The sequence below is a fragment of the Alexandromys fortis genome, unplaced genomic scaffold (assembly GCF_014885135.2).
Source record: "Alexandromys fortis isolate MF-2015 unplaced genomic scaffold, M_Fortis_MF-2015_v1.1 scaffold_41, whole genome shotgun sequence".
NCBI lineage: Eukaryota > Metazoa > Chordata > Mammalia > Rodentia > Cricetidae > Alexandromys > Alexandromys fortis.
In genome coordinates, this window is record NW_026067923.1 from 8,860,437 (window position 1) to 8,883,566 (window position 23,130).

The 23,130-nt window shown below is 43.5% G+C and overlaps 1 protein-coding gene across 3 annotated transcripts in view; it reads right to left on the reverse strand.

Moving 5' to 3' along the window:
• The window catches only part of Sulf1 (sulfatase 1), a 164,137-nt gene that overhangs the window by 102,011 nt on the left and 38,996 nt on the right, over positions 1-23,130 (reverse strand). For 2 of the 3 annotated variants that reach the window (XM_050142103.1, XM_050142104.1), the window contains exon 2: positions 20,572-20,666. The gene's annotated coding sequence lies outside the window, so the exon portion shown is untranslated. Of the gene's footprint in view, positions 1-3,934; positions 4,040-20,571; positions 20,667-23,130 lie in introns of all 3 variants that reach the window. The other variant, XM_050142105.1, reaches the window with a different exon arrangement.

A 23,130-nucleotide genomic window follows, 5' to 3' on the forward strand; every position in this document is an offset into this window, starting at 1 on the left:
CTTTGTGTTCGGTGACCTCTGCTTCTTCCCTTGGGCGCCACTGGCCAATAGTCTTATTTTTTCCAGCAGTCTCTCAACAACATGAGATTGTACAGGTTTTTTGTATTCTTTTGGTTTCTACCTTAAGGCTTTCAAGGAGACAATCTTTTAGGTAGAATTTTGCTTTCCTATTATAATATTTTTTTGCAACCTTTTTGTTTATACTCAATTTTCACGTTGCTAATATGACAGTACACTTTTTTTATTCTTCTCTCATATATTATATCTTTACCACAACTTCTTCTCTCTCCTCTCCTCTCAGTTCCTACCCTCGTCTCTGATCTTCCCCAGACCCACTCCTCCTCCATTTCAGAAAAGAGCAAGCCTCCCAGGGATATCCACCAAACACAGCATAGCACGATGCAGTAAGACTAGGCACAAAACCTCACATCAAAACTGGACAAGGCAACCCAGTTGGAAGAAAAGAGTCCCAAAAGCAGGTAAAAGAATCAGAGACACTCCAACTCCCAGAAGCTATACAACCATAGCATATATGCAGAGGACCTAGCTCAGACCCATGTAGGCTCCCGGATTGTCGTTTCAATCTCTGTGAGTCCCTATGACCCCTGCTTAGTTGATTCTGTGGATCATGATCTTGCAGTGTCCTTGACCCTTCTGTCTTCTACAATCCTTCCTCCTCCTGGGGAACCACAGGGTTCCCCAGACTCTACCTAATGTTCGACTGTAGGCTTTGCCTCTGTTCTTATCGGTTGCTATGTGAAGCCTCTCTGATGAAGAGTACAGCAGAATATCATTAGGAATAATTTCATTGATTTTTTTTTGGGAAGGGGCGTGGTGGGGCAGTCATGTTTGGTTCTAGCCTAAGTTACTGAGCCTCTGGTTTGATGGCAAACTTCAAAAACAAAGCCCTGAATCAACACCGTTTTGGAGTTCATGATGCCTATGCTGCGTGAGCACCTTTGCGATCCCAGCCTGGGGTGCACGATAAAGACAGTGACCAGCAAACACGAAGAGAAGGCAAGGGCATGGCATTGTTAGCAGAAGACAAGCGAGGATTGTTCACACGCCTCCCACTGTTTAAACTATCCCGAGTTATTTCCCTTTAGACACAAGAATCGGTTATCATGTGTCCACTAGCTTTCTTGTAAAGCTAATCTAATAGCTGGAGTGAAGTTCAGGGAGTGTTTCTATGGGCTACTTGGAATAAAAAGTTTGAAATGGAAGCATGAAAATTGTCAGCTATGAACTCTATGAACTAAAATACCAACCTGCCAAGCAAGATGTGCCCACTGGGGCAACCAGGGCAATATGGTTATGGGTTAAATATGATTTCCACTCCACAGGGGAAGTCAGGTCTACTACTGTAAACCTGTTTTAAAAAACATAAAAACTAAAAACAAAACAAAACAACCCCCCCCAAAAAAAAAACATGACTGGAGAGGTCATAGGCCCTAGGGAGGAACGTACAACTGTGGTTTAGGTGATATAGCAGGCAAGCGAGCTGCCTCAGCTGGGAAGGTACTTGCATCTAAGTCTGACCACCTGGGTTCAATCCCTGGGAATCACATGTCCGACTTCCACACATGAGATGAGGTACACGTACTCACCTCAAGACTGGGCGCAGAAAGATTGTTAGAGCAGAAAGATAAGGAGACAGGCTGGGAAATGTCATCTTCTGGACAAGATACAACCGTAGTAACCGGGAATCCACAGAGTCTGTGTTTGCCTGTATTTAGACATGCATAAGACTGGGACTGTTAACAGTGAGATGCGGATGGAAGAGAGGCTCATGGGGCCCCCCTTGTTTCTTGCTAAATCACTAGAGAAGGGAGACACTGTTTTCAGCTGTGTACCCATGGGTGAACCCACAAGGCTCCACTGGATAATCCAAATCTATGGGCACCTTGTTAAATCCAGTGGGTCACAGAGCAGGCAGACATGGATATGGGAAAGGGACATGAAAAGAGGGGGTATTAAAAGCTTCGGAAGGAGATAAGAGGGCCTGTTGCTTGAGAGTCATCAGAATGTACTATATACATGCATGGAATTGTCACAGAACAAATTTAACTAATTAAAAAAAATGCTCAAAAGTATCTAACAAAATAGCCAACCAACAGATTGGCCAATGAACAGAAATGAAAATCAAGAAAAGACAGATTCATCTTTGTACGCATGAGTCCATAAATCTAGTAGAGTTTTAGATATATGTGTTAGTACATAGTCCAGCCTGGTTTCAAACTCTGGATCATCCTGCCTCAGTCTTCCCAGGAAATGGGATTACAGTCAGCTGGCATCCACGAATTTAAATATTCTTTCATATCTAAACATGGCCAGCAGCCTTGGGGAGGAAGTTCTCATTCTTTCTAGATTGGACATTGTATGTCCTGAACTCAGCCACCCACAGGCTATTCTGTTTACAAGCCTTGGGTGGCGAGGTCCACAGGACTTGCTGCTACTGCAAGCTTCCAAAGCTAGAGACAGCTGCAGAAGCCGAGCATTTGCCTGGCTATCAATTATAGTTTCAAACTTTTCACTTCTGGGAGAAGATCCTACTAATTTTCACACTAATATCTAATCACCTTTCAGAAGTATGTGCGAACAAACAATAGGACTCTTTGGGAAACTTCTGGAGTCTCAGGAAAACTGTGACAAGTGCTCAGAGCTCTTCATCTTCCCCTCACCCACCCTAAAACACTCACAGTCCCTAGCAATCAGCAAGGGCTTCCGTGCCCTTCCTGTGCAGTGATAGCTTTAAGTGACATCATTGCAACAACATGATCATTTTAGGATGTCAGCCCAAAACCTGTAGAACATCCTTTACCCAGTATCCAGGTCAATGCCCAGCTCATGGAAGCATAGATTGAAAGCAGAGGGTGGTGCGTGTCTGTGATCTCAGCACTCTGGAAACTGAGACAGGAGGATTGATGTGAACCCAAGGCCAACTAGGCTATATGGTGAGATCCTATCTCAAAAACCACACCAAAGAAACAAGAACAACAAAAAGCACGCATTGTGTGCTGGTTAGTATTGTCAACTTGACGGGCTCTAGACTCACCAAGGAGACAAGTGTCTGGGCAAATGGAGAAGGGGTTATCCATATCATGCTGTTAGATGGGAATAGTCACATTAGCTGTGGCCAGCACCATTCCGTGGGCTATGAACAAAGTCCACCAAAGCTATCGAGCATGTCACCTAACTGTAAAGTCTATTGCAGTATTTTAAAAATAGTATTGCCATTTATAAGAAAGTACAGAGTAAGATTCTACTCCAGTAAACTCTCCACTTAACATCCTTTCCCCCATTCGAGTGTTTTTCCCCCTCCCTACCTGCTTTCCTAGAACAAGAAAGAGATTTTTAAAAGGAGCCACCTGCTGTCGTCCTGGCCTCTGCTCACCACAGGCAAGGATGTAACTCATAAACATGAAAAGAAAAATTACTCCAGGGAAATCCTACCTGGCCACCTTTCTCCACTTGCCTCCAAATGAAAACACAGTTCTTTGCCACTAAGAAATTGAACTTGAAGGCTGAGTCCCACTGAGCACTTTCTGGGTGTCTGCAGGTTCGGACCTGTACAGAACGGGCTCACGGTGCTGCTGCTGATTTCCAGACAATGAAATAAAAATTCTCTGGCATCAAGAGTGGGATACGGCACAATGACCAAGCTCCAAAGCTGTGGTGAATCCTCCTTGCAGTCACAGGATAAATGCCATGAATGGCTTTTGTGGGAATAAAGCCCGCACAGGGATCATTGAAAGAAGGCCTGTGCTGAATAATCTTTTGTCAAAGCAAAGAGGCGACGTCAAGCCACAGAAGAGTAATCAGACCAGTGTTCTGCCTAGAAACCACTATCCAGCGTCGTTCAGAGAGCTTTGCTTTCTCCTAGGGAAGATGCTTGCTTCATTATTGTCATCAAATAAGCCTATCCCTCCCATACCTGAACTGGATTTCTTCTGTCCTGTCACTCAGCATCTTTCAAAGGCTTTTACTGTGTATTTCACTGCATAACTGGAAGAGTAAGTTACTGGGCATCTTAATAATTCTGGGTTAGGAAAGAGGAAAGAATTTCACGTTAGCAAACTGTGACTCTGTATATAATGCACTGATCTATCTAGGTCTCTGTTGAATTCTATATCTTCTTTAAATAATCTAGAAGATTTGATGCGACGTTGGGTGTATCAGTGCCATGCTAACCAACTCTTCCTTAAAGTTTGCTGCCTACCCCTCCCTCTTGCTCTCCATTTCTCTCATCACTTTCCTGAAGTCTATTGCCTTCTTATTTCTCATCTTACAAGACAATTAATTCCTATCATTGGATCCCACAGCCTATCCCTTCCCGGTATCAGTTGGCTCCAGGATGTGCTCCTCAGGTGTAAGCTGACCTCGCTCCAGGCTCTCTTTTGCTCCTCCCAGCGTTATCCATGCCTGAGAGCTTGCAGATTTTAAACTGGCTGTGAATTCAGCAGCACCCCGACTCTCCTAGATGGCTTCTCTTCTCAGCTTCTCCAAGGGGCACTTAGCCTTTATCTGGACCACAACTCCTGCCTCTTCTCATCAGCTCAATTTTACGCATCCTGTTCTCTGATCAGTCCTTATGTGCATGCGTGTGTGTATGTATTTGTGTGTGTGTGTATTTGTGCATGTTCATACATGTGCATGTGGGTGTGTATGCACACGTGTGGAGGCTAGAGGCTGAAGGTGGGTGTCCTTGATGTCTCTTCACTTTGTGGAACACCATCTCTCAGCAAACCCAGACATCCTTGGTTCAGCTAAAATGACTGGGCACTGAACTCCAGGGATCTCTTGCCCTGCCCCTGACAAGAATTATGAGTTAATTTAAGATGTAAGAGTTAGTTAATAAGAAGCCTGAGCTAATAGGCCAACTAGTTTACAATTAGCATAGGCCTCTAAGTGTTTCTTTGGCACTTAGTGGCTGTGGGACCAGGCAGGACAGAAGCCTCATCACTACACTCCCCCACCCTGCCCCACAAACAATGCCATTTACATCCCTGAATGAACATGCTGCCATTTCTTGGTTTACTTTTTTAAGATTTATTTTTATGATGGGATCTTAATTAGCTTCCTCTGGAATAGCAGCAGGGGCTCTCAACTGCTGAACCACTTCCCGAGTCCTGCCCCATTTTAAAAACTCATGTTTATCTAAAAATATTAACGGCCCCCTGCCATTTCGCTTCGTCACTGGCAGAAAGATTCTCGTGAGAGCCGCCATCCTTTCGTCTTTGCTTTCGCTCTTTATTTCATCTTACACTTCCAGCAGGTTCTTCCCAATGCCGCCAGTGCTGGGCTCCTATGTACCACCCACTGTGAGCTACAGGTAGGAAAGTCCAGTAGTTATTGCTGAGTCTCAGTCATACAGGACCTGTCAGAATCGATGCTGCCTTCTTAAGCTATTGTGCTCCTTTATCCAAGGAACGGCTTGTTCCTCTTCTTCCTACTTCCCCAGAGCTCTTGGTAATATTTTCCCTAGGCTTTTGTTTTTAATCTCTCGTTGAATTTATTTAGCTTGTTTTGAGTCAAGGTCTCCCTGCAGCCCAGGGTGTCTCTGAACTGGTGATTTCCTGCCTCAGCCTCCTCAACACCGAGACTGTGACTGTTTCTTCACCACACCTGGCTTCCTCTTCCTTCTCTTCTACCTCTGAATTCTGGATGCTTCAGGGAGAGGACTGTAGCTCTTTTCTCTGTCTAAACCCGCACCACCATAGACATCATGCTAATGATTCCCAATAGCAGCCATCCTTTCTGAACATGGACTCGTAAATCTAAATTCCTAATGATGTTTCCATTCAGGATTAACAGATGTCTCCAATTCAATTACCGAAACCACTAGTCTCCTGAGGTCAGTGCCTCCCTCCCCCTCTCCTCCCCTCCCCGTTCTCCCTTTCTCCTTCCCTCCTCTAGTGTTTTCACATGAGATCCAATTGATTGGGCGATACTGCTGGCTCGTTCTTTACAAACAGCCCGTTTCTATTTTCGCTGCTTCTATTACTATCAGTTGAGTGTGAAGGTCTCTCATCTATTTCAATAGCCCCATAGTAAATCTCTTCTTGTTGCTGTTGCTCAGCTACCATCTGCTTCCAGCGTGGCAGAGAGAGAGCCTCTGGAAAGAGAAGTCTGGATGCACTGTTCCTTTGTATGATATTCAACAATGGCTTCGCCTTTATCAGAGAAGTAGCCCCAGTCTTCCCATGGCCTATGGGTCACAGGCTGGCCTGTGGTGACTCTGACATCATTTCCTACCACTGCCCTGTGCACTGATTCTGTTTAGCATCCTTCTGTGGCTCCCATACTGCATTGCGCCACTTCTTTCAGTGAGGTTTCCAGCTTCGTCTTTGTTCTCTCTGGGGTGCTTTCTCTTTTAAATATTAATTATTATTATTTTTAATTGTGTATGTGCATTGGGGAAGGGGGCATATACGCATGTGAACTCAGAATCCTTAGAGTTGGAGTCATAAGTGGTTGTCAGTGCCAACAAGAGTGCTGGGAATCGAACTTGGTTCTTCTTTGAGAGCAGTGTATGCTCTTAAGCACTGAGCCATCCCTCCAGCTCTTGGGTCACTCTTCTCTAAGATGCTTCGCTGCAGCCTGGCGTGGTAGCACACACTTCTAATTGCAGTATATGCTCTACATAGTGAGTTCCAGCTCAGGCAGAACTACACAGAGAAACTCATGTCTGAGAGAGAGAGAGAGAGAGAGAGAGAGAGAGAGAGAGAGAGAGAGAGAGAGAGAGAGAGAGAGAGAGAGAGAGAGAGAGAGAGAGAGTTGTGACTTTTCTACCTTCTTTAAGCTCAAATCTTTTCTCAACAAGTCCTCCCTACCCTCCTGCTGAGTCCCTTTTAGCATTTCAAGCTACCTTAATTGCTAATTCTGCTCTCTGTTCTAATAGATTATATTTGTGTGTGTATGTATATACGGCAGATACAATTAGATGTATTGTCTTTCTCCTCTTGCTAGAATGTGATAGCCACAGAGTTCTGGATCGAAATATTCTGCTCACTAATACATTTCAAATTCTTAGAATAAGGCTTGACAGAGTCTATAGTCTGATTTTTTTTTCTGTTTTTGTTGGTTTGTTTTTCCTTTTGCTTTTTAGACAGAGTCTTATTATGCAGCCCAAGGCAACCTTGAACTTGTGATCTTCCTGTTCTGGCCTCTTGAGAGTTGAAATTCTGGGCATGCACCACCCTGACTGGTTCCATAGTTTGATTCTTAGACGTCCTCCAAAGGTCTTATGCTGAAGGCTTTGTTGAACATCTCAAGTGTTCCCAGGAGGTGATGGAACCTTCAGGTGGTCAAGTCTAAGGGGAGGAAGCTAGGACATTTGCGACTTCTCTTTGAAGAGAATTTGGGGATCCCCTTCCCTTCTGTGTAACGAGCATATGCTTCTGCCTTGAAGTACTCTCCTGAGTCAGGCCACAAACACAGGACCATTAGCTCAGACAAAGAGTTTTCCTGAGTTGGTTTCCTCAGGTATTCTGTCACTGTGATGGGCATTTTAAACACACCTGGCAAGTAGAAATGCTCAATGAATATCGGTTGCATTGACGGATGCTTGAGCAAAGAAAGAAACAGAGAAAAAAAAAAAAAAAAAAAAAAAAAAGAATTAAATGGGTCTCTGAGCTATTTACTTGAAAATCCTTTTGTTGAGACATCAAAAGAAATTCTTTCCTCCAAATGCTTTGCCTGACATCAGAGCTCCATTCCCCAGCCTGTCTGGTTTCCCAATTAGAGTGAACGCCAACTGGCTGAAAAATGCTCCTCACCTTCCTCTATGAAGTGTCATTACACCTCGCTCTTAGGAAGGAATGAATATACACACTCTGGGGACATTACAATGGCAGCCTTTGAAAGGTGGAGCTGGATGAGGGGCCTCCTTTTAGGGTCTGATATAAAATCAAAACTTCAAGCAGGTTCATCTAAAGGCTTGGCCAAGTTTCCACCCCCCCCCCCCGCAAGCCTGGCCCACCCTGAAAGAGAACCCCAGCTGCTAGATCATTTCAAATGGAAACTATGCAAAATGCAGTGGCTTCATGTGGCTTCAACCTCAAACCAGGTGGAACCTGAGGCTTTGGCAAAGGCCTCCATTTAAATTCTTAACTGGACAATGTAAACCAAAGGGAGAATGTTTGGAAAAAAAAAAAACAAAACAAAAACACAAAACCAAAACAAAACACACACACACACAAAAACCCAAAGTGAAATTAAACCCTTAGCTTTAAACAGTTTTGCAACCACAAACTTAAATCTCTGCTTTTTAAATGGCATTTCCCCCTGACCTGAAACAGAACAAGCATTCCATTGAAATGTGTGCCACAATAACGCACTAGATTTTTGCTCTGCTGTTAGAATTGCCGGGGGTCTTAACATTCATGAAGAGGTCAAATTATTACTTCCACCTGGCAGGTTGTGTGATCGAAGGACAGAGTTAAAAGGATGACTTGCCAAAGACGACTAGAAGAAGCCAAAAGTGCAGACAGCGTACTCAGGGCAGATATCCTTGACATAGAATATGACTATTAAACTGAAAGAGGCTAGAAATAGAGCAAGGGGCGGAGGGAGGAAGGACAAATGATTTTTAACACACCTGTAGATCAGTGGTTCTCAACCTGTGGGTCGGGACCCCACAGGGGTCACATATCAGATACCCTGCATATCAGATATTTATAATATGATTCATAATAGTAGCCAAATTATAGTTATGAAGTAGCAATAAAAGGATTTTATGGTTGGAGGTCACCACAACCTCAGGAACTGTATTTAAAGGGCTGCAGCGTTAGGAAAGTTGAGAACCACTGCTCTATACATAAAGAGAGATTAAATATTCAAAGGTTGTGTCATAACAATATTATGAGAACAAGATTTTAACTACAAAGTACGTGGTATGTGTTGGAATACTTCCGAATTTCAGGGACCCTTCAGCAATGAGTTGAAGCTATGATAAGGAAAGATATACCTATATTTAGAGATATTTTGCAGCACTGATTTTTAAGAGACTTCTATAAATCCTACATGTTTTCAGCTATAGATATTATTTTGTATGAAAGCTATTTTTATTGTATTTTGTTAAGATTTTAGAGGGCTGGAGAAATGCCTCAGAGCTTAAGAGCATTTGCTGCTCTTAGAGAGGACCTGACTTCAGCTCCCAGCACCCACATGGTGGCTTACCATGATCCATAGCTTTGGTTCCAGGACATCTGATGCCCTATTCTGGCCTGCAAGGGCACAGGGCACACATGCTGTGCACATACATACATGCAGGGAAACACTCATACACACAAAATAAAAACAAGCTGATCTTTTAAAAAGATTTTAGAAAAAAATCTTTGGCCATGAAATTGGAGGAATTTCTCCTTCTCCTTCCCTGCCACTCACGGCAATTTGACTAACTTTTCTTTTGCGTTGACTTTTTGACATAGGAAGGCAGCAAGTTAGACAGTCAAAAGGCCAACCAAGTTTAACTCAAAAAGCTACCAGAATACTTCGGAAGACTCTCGAAGTTGTAATCCTGATATTCATAGTTAGAGACAGAAACCCCCGAAGGCAGACGCTCCGTTTGCCAGCTTCACATCATCGCTGTCCTGTCATCCCTGGAAACTTTTTTCTTCTGGGTGCAGTCATAGAGTTATGAAGACTATTAGTAAACTTAATACAGAATTAGTCCAGTCCCAGCACTCATTTCTAGCTTCTCGGCCTTGGGTTGCTCAATAGACTTCTCTGTTGTTGAAAACAAGCACATGTCACAAAAAACACATAGGCATTTAGATCAGACTCCCCTAATATACAGACCATTATGGAGAGCTTTGACAACAGTCATTCCTTTCCTTCATTCAATATTGTCTGTAATGTGTGCCATGTGCTAAACATTCTGTTCCCCACGGGGAATGCAGAGCTCAGTGAGATCCCATCATTCCCTGTAAGGATCTCAGTGCCTACGCGGACAAGATGAAAATCATGGCTAGGGCTGTAGATCAGTCGATGGAGTCAATAGAAATGTGGAAATAAAGAAGCTGGGTCTGTCTCTAACCCTAGCTGTTCAGAAGGAGGGAGCAGGAGGGTTGGAAGCTCAAGGCTAGCCTGACCCATGTAGGGAGGCCTTGTCTTAAAGACAAGTTAAAAGAGCCAGGAAGGCTAGGGACATAGCTCAGTGAAGTACTGTGGATGCGTATGAGGCCTTGGTTTCAGTCCCCACCATCCCAGGGAAGGAAGAAGGGAAAAAAAGAAAAGAAAAGAAAGGAAAGGAAAGGAAAGGGAAGGAAAGGAAAGGAAAAGAAAAGAAAAGGTTTAGGATCTAACGTGGTGGGCAGGGAGGTGGGGTTAGAGTGCTTCCTGGTGGGAAAGCTCTAGTTTGCGAGAAGTGGATAGAAAAGATAGAGTTAGCCCAGGAGAGGACTTCGCCATGTTGCATATACAAGTTGCATATCTGCTCAGGAATTTGACAGAAGCTTAGCATGGGCTTTAATCCCAGGACGTAGCAGGCAGAGCCAGCCGAACCTCTGGGAGTTTGAGGCCAACCTGGTATATGCAGAGTTCCAGGCCAGCCAGGGATATGGCTAGTGAGACCCAATCCTAAACACTACGAACAGTTTTAAGAAAAATTGGACCATAATGAAGCAAAGTAAAAATAATCAGATAGAAACATTAAACAGAAAAAAAAATGCAATCCTGGAGCAGAAGTCTTTGAAAATATGAATTCTGTCTCAGGGACAGTGGGGTGACTGCAGCAGTAGCTGCGGTGACACACATGGAGTTGGAGTCCAGAAGAAAGTGGTGGCAACAGAAAGATATTTTAAGAAACAATTACCGAAAAAGTCAAAGGGTCAGTTAGCTATAAACATGGTGACAAGAGAATAGGAAATGCCATAAACATAGCCTTTTGATAAATTTAAAATTCAGAATCTTCAACTTCTAACACCCACACTGCATGACAAGCAGAAATCCAAGCCATTATTTCACAGACACAGTTATCAAAAATATTGTAAGAAATTACCACCAGGCTGTGTGTTCAAGGTTTACGTGAAATATAAAGCGTTTTGTGTTTAGACTTGAGCCTCCCTCCCCTCTGAGATCTCACGATGTATGTAACTATTCCAAATTTAGAAAAAAAAAAAAAACCTCTGAAATCTATATTTGTGGACAAGCATTTTGGATAACTACTGTATACAGAACCTTCTTTGTTTAAATTTTATGTTTATTTTTCTTTGCACTGTGCATATCCCTGGAACACTTCCTCTTCTACCAGCACCAAGATGACAAGAACCTCCAGCATGGCGAATAAAGCAAAGGCAGAAGTTGACAGGGAAGCACAATGTACAAGCAGATTCTTTTCTTGCTCACTGCCTCATTCACTAGATTTGTTTTTCTCCATAATTAATTTAATCAGAGGTCCAAAGGCCTCCCATCCTCAGCTTTACTGAATTTCTTCCATCAAAGCCCCGTCCATCTGCCTATCTCTTCAGTCCTTTGTGTTAACTTAGACCCCTTTCTTCTTTCCCCACTTTTAATCTTCCTTTAACTTTCTGTGTTGGTCACTGTTTTGTCCCCAAGGCGAGAAACTTAAAGGAGGAAGATTATTTTCCATTGGACAGAGTACCAGCGCCTTCAGTTAGTTCATGGCCAACTGATTCCATTGCTTTTAGGCCGTGACAAGGCAAGACCATGGTGGTGGAGGAAAGTCTCTAAGTCCAGGGTTCCTAGGATGCAGGTCTAGGGTGACAGTGAGAGACTGGACTGAGGGAGAGAGGTTGAGAAAGATGAAGGGATGGATCAGGGATGATGTCTACCCTTCATGGGCATATGTCTAGGGACCTTGCTCCTCCAGCCAAGCTTCCAATGCCGTCATCAGATATGGATTCACTCATGGGCTAACCCATTGATGAGGCCAGATGCTTCATGATCTAATCACTTCCTGAAGTCCCACCTCTGAGCGTCACACTAAGGATGTGATTGAGACTTTCAGCAAGTAAGTTTTTGAAAGGCATTCCCATCTGACCCGTAACAAAAAACAAAGCCCCAGTTAGAAAACAGCAATGCAGGGATCCAAATGCAGGCAGCAATCTGCATTCCTAATCTCTGTTCATTTATCTCACAGGTCAGTATAAATTAGGGATATAAGAGGAGGATTTGGATTTCAGGAAAAGACATCTTTGCAGGTGGTCACTCCTGCAACCCTCCTGAAGTCTCCTTAAAGTAGGAAGGGTTCCTTATAGGCCACTTCAGCAGGCATCATAGTGTATGTTTCTAGATAGCCTCAAAAGCCAATATCCTAGTCTAATTATAACCAGGTCAATTGCAAGGCTCTACCGCCTATGAGTTGCTGCTTAACAACAGCCCAAGGTTTTGATCGTCAGAATTCTTGCCTGTCACTTTGAGGGGCTAACTGCTGCTAGAACGGATGCTCATACATGTATACGCAAGTCATGCCATGTGATCTCTGCCCTAATCCTTTCACACCTGGGGAGAAAATTCATTAAACTGGGTAGACTTCCAAATGAGAACTATAAACTGCATTCCTCTCTGTTCACCCAGAAGGGACGTGTCAGCACTACTAAGCGGAGATCCTGGATGTGATCAATTTGAAAGGAGTTCCGTGAATCAGTGCTGGAGGGTAGGAAAGGCTAACACAAAAACTGAGCATCTCCCTGGGAGGAAAGTCCATGATAGACACTAAGAGTAGGCTGGGGGATGACTTTTTTTTTTGAGTTGTGTTTGTGTGTTGGAGGGGGTAAGGATCTGTCAGAGGATCCTGATAAAGATGGTCTTCCAACCATTTTTAGGGGGTGGCAGGAGCCAATCAACAAGCAGAACTTCTCCCCTGGGAGTTGGTCTTAGCATAGTCTTCTTCCCAATGTTCTGTTCAGAGCCAGTCCTTAGCTGGACTTCAACAACTGTGACCACATGTACATCTTTGCCAATTCTCTTCTCTTCCAATGCTGAAGCTCAGAGTCTTCACTCTATTTGATTGACTTAGAGTTCTCTATTCTCTAGCACTGAACATGGAGTTGGAATCTTGGGGATTACATGGCTTCTCTTCTTTGCCAAAGAGCTTTGAATATGAGCCAGCCATCAAAAACACACATTGGGATTAGTTTACCGGCAGACAGACATAGAACTAAAAGAATAATGAGGAGCAATAAGGTGCTGGGAACAACACATCCTGATGGGAGCTAATGATGATCACACAATGCCTTAGTCTTTTACAACAAGAGCGGGAGGTTAGGTTTGAGTGGCTTCCTACGGCTGCTTCCCCCTAAAGTGCTTTTGCATTCTTTATTTACAACATCCCAGCCAGGGGAAATGAGAAAGGTACATTCTAATTCCCTAGAAAGTTGGAGGCTGAGTGCCTAACGCCAGATCCAGCACGCGTTCTTGATTCTCAGTTCTATACTCTTATCTTCAGGAGACAAAATCCCTGTGGTCCGTATAGCATAGTACTGCCCATTCAGAATGGCAGCTGGCCAGATCTCATGCAGTGCTAAGACCATCACATAGGCTCTTCTGGCTGGACTACCTAGGTGCCTATGAATTATAGGGTGAGGATGGATTAATTAAATACCTGGGGCATTTAGGATTTCCTCTCTCTCTCTCTCTCTCTCTCTCTCTCTCTCTCTCTCTCTCTCTTTCTCTCTCTCTCTCTCTCTCTCTCCCCTTCTCAGAATACAAAAATCCATCAAGCCACTAACTTCCTTATTGCTAAAAAATGTAAAGGCTAATAGCTCTTAAAATTAATTTTATCGTGAATCTCATTAAAAGATGCCAGGACTAAATTACTTGGTTTGTAAATAGATTTGCGTGAAGAGCTAAGTGCATTTTAGATGCTGGTATCCGCTGATGCTAAACAAGGGACTGAGACATCATGCAAGAACAAATAGGAAGGAAACCGGAAGTGGAAATTTGGGAGCTTATGATAGTGCTGACAGTTTTTCAGAAATATTTATTCACTTTTTAAATTGAAAACAACTGCCCTGGGGCTGGAGAGATGGTTCAGCGATGACGAGTATTTACTGCTCATGCAGGGGACCTGGGTTCCGGTCCCAGCAGCAGGATCAGAAGGCTCACACCACTGTAATTCTAGCTCCAGGGAACCCAGTTCCCCTTTCTGGCCTCCCCGAGCACCTGAACACATATGTATATACACACACACACATACACATTAATAAAAACAAAACTAATCTTTTCAAATTAACCCGCCTTTCATTTCCAAATATGGGTAGTATTGTTTGCTTTAGCATCAGCCCCGAGATACAATTCTATCCAAACGCCCCTCTTTGCACTTTGGTAGCAGTAGCCAAAAGGGCTTTCCAACACATTTGCCTCCCAGAGATCACAATGCCTCCAAACCTTCGATAACAAGGTGAAACTCCCGAGGAACTCAAGAACAAAAGCACAAAGTGAAGATGAATTCCCACGTTATTATTTTTCTTTAAGATTTTCACGTACGCTACGGCACACACAAGAACGGGGACACATTCACGCCCTTGAAGACCTTGCAAAGTCTTCAAGCTACATGTTTTAGGAAGACACCTGCACAAAGTCTTTCCTTTTTTACTGTAAAACCACATAGAAAAGTCTTGTCTGATGGCTAATTTCTCTGAAGCTTTATCCGTGAAGCGACAGCAGTTTGACCTTTCTGCCTAATTATTCTGGGCATGGCGTCTCCGGAAGTCCACCCTTCCCTTGCAATTATCACGTACTCTTGTGAAATTTGAGCAGATAAATGAGGTCAAATTGAACATTCCTGAGAGAAGAAATATGAAATTGAGTATATTTGTCACTGAAACTAGGAACATGGGATGAGCCACACGGACCAAACGGTTCTTTTGTAAGCAGAGTTGGTACGCCCTGAAATAATGCTCTAGCCAGTCACGAGGCAATGGAAAGTGACTTCCTGAAGCTGTGTACGGAGGAATACATTCCTTCTGAACTAGAGTGTGCCAGTCAGAATTCCCCGACAGTAAGGAACCCTGATTAAAAACACTGGGTCTGTACCAAGCTGTGTGCCTGGCTTGTTTCTCTATAGAAAACATGCTGTAAGAATCAGGTCACTTTTTTTTATAGTGAGTTGTGACATTGTCATCTTAAACAAGTGGCAGACCCCAGTGTAGGTCATTTTCACATCAGATGGAGAGAGTCTGCTTGTCTCGTGTGCCTTCAGGGTTTAGGAGGAGACATGATCACGGGAGTAGCGGTCCTGAGATGCTTTCTGAGCAGCACCACAGCACAGGAATCTGTTCTAACGACTTCTGGCTCCAAGCACAGAAGCAGACTATTGTTGCATGACCTGATTTCGTTTCAGTGATTGTCCTGGCAAAGAATGACATCATCTCATTCTTCTTCTCCTGATGGTCACTTGTGAATGTCTCGCAGCCCCAGCCCTCAACATAATTGGACTGCATTCTCTCAACAGGGAAATGTGCTCTTCCTGTTAACTTCCTGTCAGAATGTATCATTACAGCAGGGCAGACGGGCTTTCCTTGGCCGGGCAGAGTCTCTGTAGCTGGCCTCCTCCTTCTGTAAAACAAAGCGCTGTTCTATTGGTAGCCAGAGCTGCTGAGCCTTGTTGTATGACGGGACAGGTTTTGATTAAATGAGAATAGAAGTTGTGTCAGCTAGTGACGGCACAACCCAATGGAACCAGATTTCTCATCCCATTGGTATCTACTATCTTCTTTGGATGCAAACTCACCAGGCTTCCAGTGGAGTCCAGTAGAGAAAGACCCACCTTCAGAGGGTTGTATCCTCAGCACCACAAACAAAACCCAGTAAACTCTGCAAGGATGTACTGCCTAAAGGGACCTGCTTAAAATCGACATGTATGTACATAAATATGGGTGACTTTTCCTTCCTTAGATTTTTCTCATAGATTTTTATTGAAGTCACATGTCAAAGTCTTTTAGCCTCCAAAGGGTGAAAGGACAATGGAGCATTGGAATACAGCCACATAGACTTCCTATCCACTGTGCTTCTGGAATGTTGTGTCTTCTGGGGAAAAAGCAAAAGCAACATATGTGTCCCGGCTCAGGTAAGAGAATTATGCCCAAGTCAAGTAGAACTAAGAAGGCAATGCACAAACTGTTTGCTCCCAAAAGAAGGACCATCAGAATAAAGTTCTCCATCTTGCCTGTGTGCAGTTCTGTGCCATGCTGAACACTACGGTGTACAATTGCTGCTTTTGGAGGAAGCTAAAGTGCTCGGGCAGGAATTAGTCCCCAGCAGGGTAACATCTAAAAACAAAGAGTTAAAACTAAGCAGCCCCACAGCAGCAATTTTCTGTTATTATCCCAAATGTATATTCACACAGAGAAGACTGATGTATTTGAGTTGTGGGTAATTTTTTTGTTTTCTTTTAATGCTTTTTAAAATTTCATGGCAGCTATTATGCTGTCTTACAATTAACGCACACTTAAATAATAGTAGCATTCTGCTGCCTCCTTTAATGAGAAAGAGTCTTCATAAAACAAGAGCGTGTATACGTTGGCATGAATTTGGAGAAGCATTAAGTGCTTACTGGATACCAAAAGGAATGATTTTAACAGTGTTTACAGTCTGCATCAATTTCAGGCTCTTTGAAAAGATATGGTTTAATAGTATAGTTGATGAGAAATTGTAAAATCACTTAAATTTAAATTAATATATTATATGTGACTTTAAATATTGTACAGAATAAAGTATCACAAGTACAGAGCTGTCTGTGTTAGGCATGCTTGTAAGGATAGGGTTGGGGGAGAAATGGAGAAATGGCTCAGTGGTTAAGCAGTTACTGCTCTTCCAGCAGACCTAGGTTTGATTCTCAGCATCCATATGATATGGGTCAAAACTGTCTAACTGCAGTTCCAAGGGAGTCTATACCCTCTGGCCTCCAGGTACCCATGTGGTACCCTTTGTCTCTTTCTGTCTCTCTGTGTCTGTGTCTATGTCTCTCTGTCTCTCTTACACACACACACAGAAATAAACAATTTGAAAACATGTCCTACCTTGGTAGCAAAGTGTTTCATCTGGATTAAGGCACTTATTGCCAAGACTGACAACCTGAGTTTGATGTCCAGGACCCATGTGGTAATAGGAAAGAACTGAGTCCTAAATGCACACACACACACACACACACACACAGTAAATATAGAAAATATATTTTTGATTTCCACTCCAGTTAGGTGTCATCAAGACTGGGAATGTAGCGTTTATGTGCACAAAGCCCTGGGTTCAATCCTCGAACTTTCTAATAGGGTTTAGAGGAACCCTCCTAAAATCCCAACACTTCGGAGGTGTACGCAGACCTCAGAAATGCAAGGTCATCCTTGGCTACACAGTGAGTTCCATGCCAGCCTGCGCTATGGGAGACACAAAGTCTTAATTTCTTTATAAACAGCCAAGCCCTTTTTGTAAGTTAACAAACCTAGGTGCACCAAACCTTGTTCAACAGTGCCATGTCAGAGCCCAGAAGGGACAGTATCAGCCATTTCTATTTGGGCAGGCATATTTCTAGCTGAAACTGTGCTCAGTGGACGTTAATAATCTGTTCCCACATGTAAACACTTTCTATGTGAACATTGAGAAGTTCCCAAGTGTCCTGAGACAGAGTTTTCAGGGTTCTTTCGGTGACTTTCACATTACAACCTATCTGACACACCCACATGGCACCCATAAACACCCTATTTTTCTTCTTTTTCTCTTACACACACACACACACACACACACAATAGCAATTTGAAAAAAAAATTCTAATTTTTCCAAGATGGCTCAGCACTTAAGGGGATTGCCACTCTTACAGAGGACCTGGATTTGATTCTCAGCTCACACATGGTGGCTCAGAATTGCCTGCAACTCCAGTTTCAGGGAACACAACCCCTCTTCTGGTCTCTGTGGGTACCAGGCATGCAGGCAAAATACTCATATACATGAGATAAAAATAGATGAATTTAAAAGAAGTCAGTCTTCTGGCAATCCAGCTGTAATGCTGTAAATGTGAAATGACCTTCACAGGCCCAGTGTTTAAACACTCGGTCCTCAGATTCTGACACTGTCTGCCAGACAGTCTAGCAGTTGACACTGGCCTTGAAGGTGACATCTAATTTGGTTTCCGCACAAACTCTCTTCCTGAACTGCCAAGATGTGAACAAGTTAGTCTGTGAGATCTCACCTCACAGAGGACGGAGCTGTTGCAGCCACTGAGGCTGACCATGCTAACCTGAAACTGTGAGTCAAGAAAACCTGCCTTCCCTTAGGTTGTTCCTGTAGAGAGTGCTGTTGCAGGACAAGCCGGACAACTAACACACCGGGGCTGCAAGAGCTGGAGGTCTGCCTACTGTGTCTCCTGGTTCAGTTGTTTGTGTTATGTATCTTGGAGAAAATACCAACTTCTAGAACCAGAGAAGTAGATTTGTTTTAGTTAGTGATGCTGGAGAAGGAACCGGAACCTCGCTCATGCTAGAAATGTGGTCTAGCACTGAGCTACATCCCTAGTCCAAGAGAGTCGTGTGTGTATGTGTGTGTGTGTGTGTGTGTGTGTGTGTGTGTACAAGCGTGCATGTGCATATACATTTATTTAACCTTAATAGCTATTAGGGGCATGAACATACTTCAGGTGTGGGACAACTTTTGGGAGTGTCCTTTTTTTTTTCCACATTTACATGGTTTGGGAAATCATACTCAGGTATCAGGTCTCAAAAGCAAACACTTATAGGCTGAGATACCTCCCTATTCTCAACAGGTAGCTCTTGATGCTGAGGAATATTAAGCAAAAGAACACTATCCACAACAGCATGAATAGAGAAGCAAAGGAAATGCCACAGGCCACCATTCTGAGGCCTCAGTAGTAGGTAAAATGGTGCCAACTGTCCAGATCCATTCTAAAAGGAACAGTTTCTTTCTACTAAACTCCCTGAACGAGAGGCTCATGAATGCAGACGTGGTAGGGAGGGACAGCCATTCAGACCAGAAATTTGGATTTTCCTGTTCAAATACGGAAAAAGGAGATTGATTGAAAGCAACTCTACAGGGAGCCTGCAGGTTGTTAAGAAATGCGAGTCCTTCATGTTAAAGCTGAACAGAAGACTGTGGTCCAGTAAAACAGAAAACAGCAAGATAAAAAAAAGAACCAAATTTTAGAAAAGAGGCCATTTCCTAGCATGGACCACCCGAAGATGCTATGAGGTAGCTGGAAAGCAGCGGGCAATGCTGAGATTTCCAACGTTAGTTTCTGTAATTCTGAACATTATCTTCCATTGTTAATTCTCAGGGACATCATTCTCAAGGCCAACCTTGGTCCCTAAGAACCTGACGTGCAGGCCTTGAGGGTCACAGAGAGATGCTTGGCAAACTGACTAGAGAAACAGAAAACTCTTAGAGAGGTTGTGGTTTCATTTCCAGAACTTTCTCCTATGTGTATAGCTTGGGAATGTTCTCCTCCCCTGTTTGCAGGAAGGCTGGGTGTTGCCGGGTAGGTAGCCCCGGCTGACTTCCCACTCTCAATCCTCCTTCCTCATCTTCCAAATCAGGGGATTGCAGGCATGTGCCACCTCGCCCAGTTGCTGACGGCTTTGACATAGGAAGGCTCCTTTCCAAAATCTCCCTTCCCTATGGATTCCACGTGCAGATAACTAGTGGAGTGGCCTGTCATAGCGCTATCCCGCCCCATCAGCTCCCAGACAGAGAAAGCCTGCTGGAAAGTCTCTAGGATGGAATACTGAGACAGGGGAGTCACCCTGGGTGCCCAGACACTCCGGCCATGCCTCTCTTCACTTGTCATGTACAGGAACTGAATAAAACACCCTCCGACGACAGACTTGAAATCCAGACAGAGCAGAAGAGAAGATTTCGCTTTGTTTTATTTCCCTGTGTGAGATTCATGAGCTTTCTGGTGGCTAGGGGACTGTTTCCAAGACAACCTGAGCCAATGCGAGTCTTTGAAGGAAAACCAAGCAAAGGCTGATGGATGTTGAAGAGGAAAAAAAAAAATCAGAGACCGAAAGAACTCAACAGTTTCTACTGTGGGAACTCAGCAGTTTCTACTGCATACGCTTGCACTGGGGTTGAATTGGACACTTGAGGGGTAACTCCTTGGAGTGATTTCAACTCCTGGATGTGTTTTGGGGACCAATGTCTAGTCGCTGTGGCAGGTCTCCACAGTTCTTCCCATTCCCATGACATTCTAGGTGCTAACACTTATCTTCCTAGGCCAGAAAGCGTGAAGACAAGCTGTGAATAGGATGGATGACGTCTCTCCATTTCCGACATTGCAGTACACCTGGGTGACTAAGGGGGCTGGCCCGCCATGCATTTCTTGACTCTTGTGAGGCAGAACTCACTTTTGAACAAGCAGGTCATGTTAAGTCATGTGACTCTTTAGAGTCCTATTTTTTTGTGGCATTCCTTAGGACTCATGTTATGGCCTGATTGCCAAATCCAAGGCCTCTTTTGGCTCTCCCTGCCCAAGATGAACAAAGGCATAGGAAGGGGTAGGACCATGGACTCGGGTTCCTGTTAGCTCCCAAACTTTCCTGTCTACACACCGCTCAGGTGGTCCCACTTCAATTAGTTAAGAGAGAAAATTCAGATGCATACCTTTGAAGCGTCCCTGCAATGAGTCTGCCTTGAAAAACCTTCATGTCATTTGCCAGATTCACCTTCTCCAGCTGATGGCGGCTGGCCCTCAGCACCTGGGATGGAGAACAAAGGTGTTAGCCACGGCGTTTCTGTCAGCAATGTCTCCCATCTCTCAGATGTCACGCTCTCACAGCCTCAAAAGGAGACTACCACGAGGAGTAATCTTCTGACAAGCACACATTAATTCTTTGAAGCACACCGGGTAAGTCAGCCCTTTTCGAGAAGCTTCCATTTTGCCTTTCCTTTAAGGGAATGGCTTCCCAGTAATATCATTTCATATTATTCTTTGTTTGAATTTCATAGATCCAATAAAGGAGAATCCTTTTCATAAAGATTTCCAGTGGGTCTCACATTTAAAAGTTGAGGGACGTCTAATTTCAGGTTGCGGGATCTATTCTTAAGGGAAACACGCAGAATCCTAGCATATTTCCAAAATTGTTATTTGATGAGTAGCAAAGGAAGCCTTCACAAGAGGCTCAGTCTGTGTCCGTTCTGCATTTACAACAGGTGAAAATGTGTCCCAGGCAAACGCAGACACGTAGCATAAGAAGCAGCACTCGTTTCAATGCGTTTTTTCAATGCGTTATTTCATGAAGCCTAGCATACCACATTTTAACAAGTACACGGGGAGGGGCTGAGTAAATGTGTTACAGTGTATAAGTTAGATGAGGAAATAGCAGGATAGAATAGGAAAATCACACATCATTTAACAATTCACTATTTCCTTTCCCTTTTAGTTCTTTCTCATGGAAACAACAGGGTTTAAGAGTGATCTTATGTAAAACTCCAAGCTTTCTGACCTCTCCTCGGGTCAGAGCAACTGTATGTTATCTACACAGAGGGACCCCCAGAGGCCGTGGCTGCAGCTTGTTTGCCCCCACAGACCTGTAATCTCTTGTTCTGGACTGGCTTTGGAGTTCATGTTAAATGTGGGCAGTTCTAGGAGCCACCCTTGGGGCCCTAAGCATCTCACATATGCTGAGGTTTCTGCGGTAGGGCCTCTGGTACCGGCATGTTTCTGTGCCACCTTCTTCTTGCTACCCCACCCTCAGCATCTCTCTTCACCTTCAGAGAGTGGCTGAACTCCTGATGCCACTCTCTGATCTGGTACGCCCATGTATGAGGCCTTAGAGGACCCCTTCTGCTTCTCATCCTGAAACTTGGTAAGTTCTAGAACTTTCACATAGATAAATCTATCTATCTATCTATCTATCTATCTATCTATCTATCTATCTATCTATCTATCTATCTATCTATCTACACATGTGTATACATATCTATTCCTTGAGAGTTTCTGAAGGAGAAACGTACAGATGAGAAGCTGGGTGCAGCACGGCTCAGTGGAAGAGAGAGTGTGTGCAGCATGAGTAAGGCCCTAGGCTCAATCTCCAGCTTCACTAACAAAAGCATCCTGCATTTGACTGTGATGCAGGATGCTCTCTCTGTCTGTGGTCAGGCTGGCATAGTCTAACATCAAGGTAACACTAGATGTTTCTGGACACTGCTGTGGACATACTGCTAAGGGCAGATGGTGTACTTTGAGGTGACACCATTTGCTGGCTATGTGAGCTTGAGTGTGTTACTTAGTCTCTACTTCAGTATACTCTTTTGAAAAACAGGCCTTTAAAGTATGGGTACTTTCTAAACCTAATAAGAGGGTTGTATTCTCTTGAAAAATGATGAGGCGTTTCTCCCACAAGATTTTATTTCTTGGGCTAGTTTGAACAACTGATTCTAGGTTGTCAAGAGATCTTACTTTTCCACACTTGTTTCTACATACACCTTTGTCCACGGTTGAGCAAAAACATATGCAAAGGTTTTTCTAAGCCATATCAGCACAGACTTTGACTACGTATGCCGAAAATGATAGCTTAGCAATTTGTTACAGGGAGTTGAAAAGAGAATGAGATAGCCTGAGTCCATGCCTGCTACATGCACACCCAGAGTCAAACTCGCGCCCCTCCACTGTAGGAAGACCGGCACAGTTCTCAGTGATGTCATCTATACCAGGAAAGGTATTTCACAGATATTTTTCCAGGTATGCCAAATTCATAACTGTTACTGTAACTAGGCACAGCACTAAATACACAACAGAAATTCATTAAACTATTTCTTGGTTCTGGAGAGATGGCTTAAAGGTTAAGAAAACTGTCTGTCCTGTCAGGGAAGCGCTCAGTTTCAAGCAGTCACATTGTAGCTCATAACCCTCTGTAACTCCGATTCCAAGGGCTCTGATTCCCTCTTCTGACTTTTGTGGCCTCCAGCATGCATACAGTATAAATATATAGATGCAGGCAAAACACTCATAATTTAGAAACCTAATTAATTCCTGATAAAAATAAATTTATTTCATAGAGTCATCTAATCAGCACCATCTGGCAAGTAGAATTAATATTATTTGTTATTGTTCATTTATGGTTGTTAACATTTAATTATAGTTACTTTAAATTTCAATGATATATATGTAGTGATTTGGTTCATCTTACCTGTAGATTCTGTACCCTCATATTGAACCAA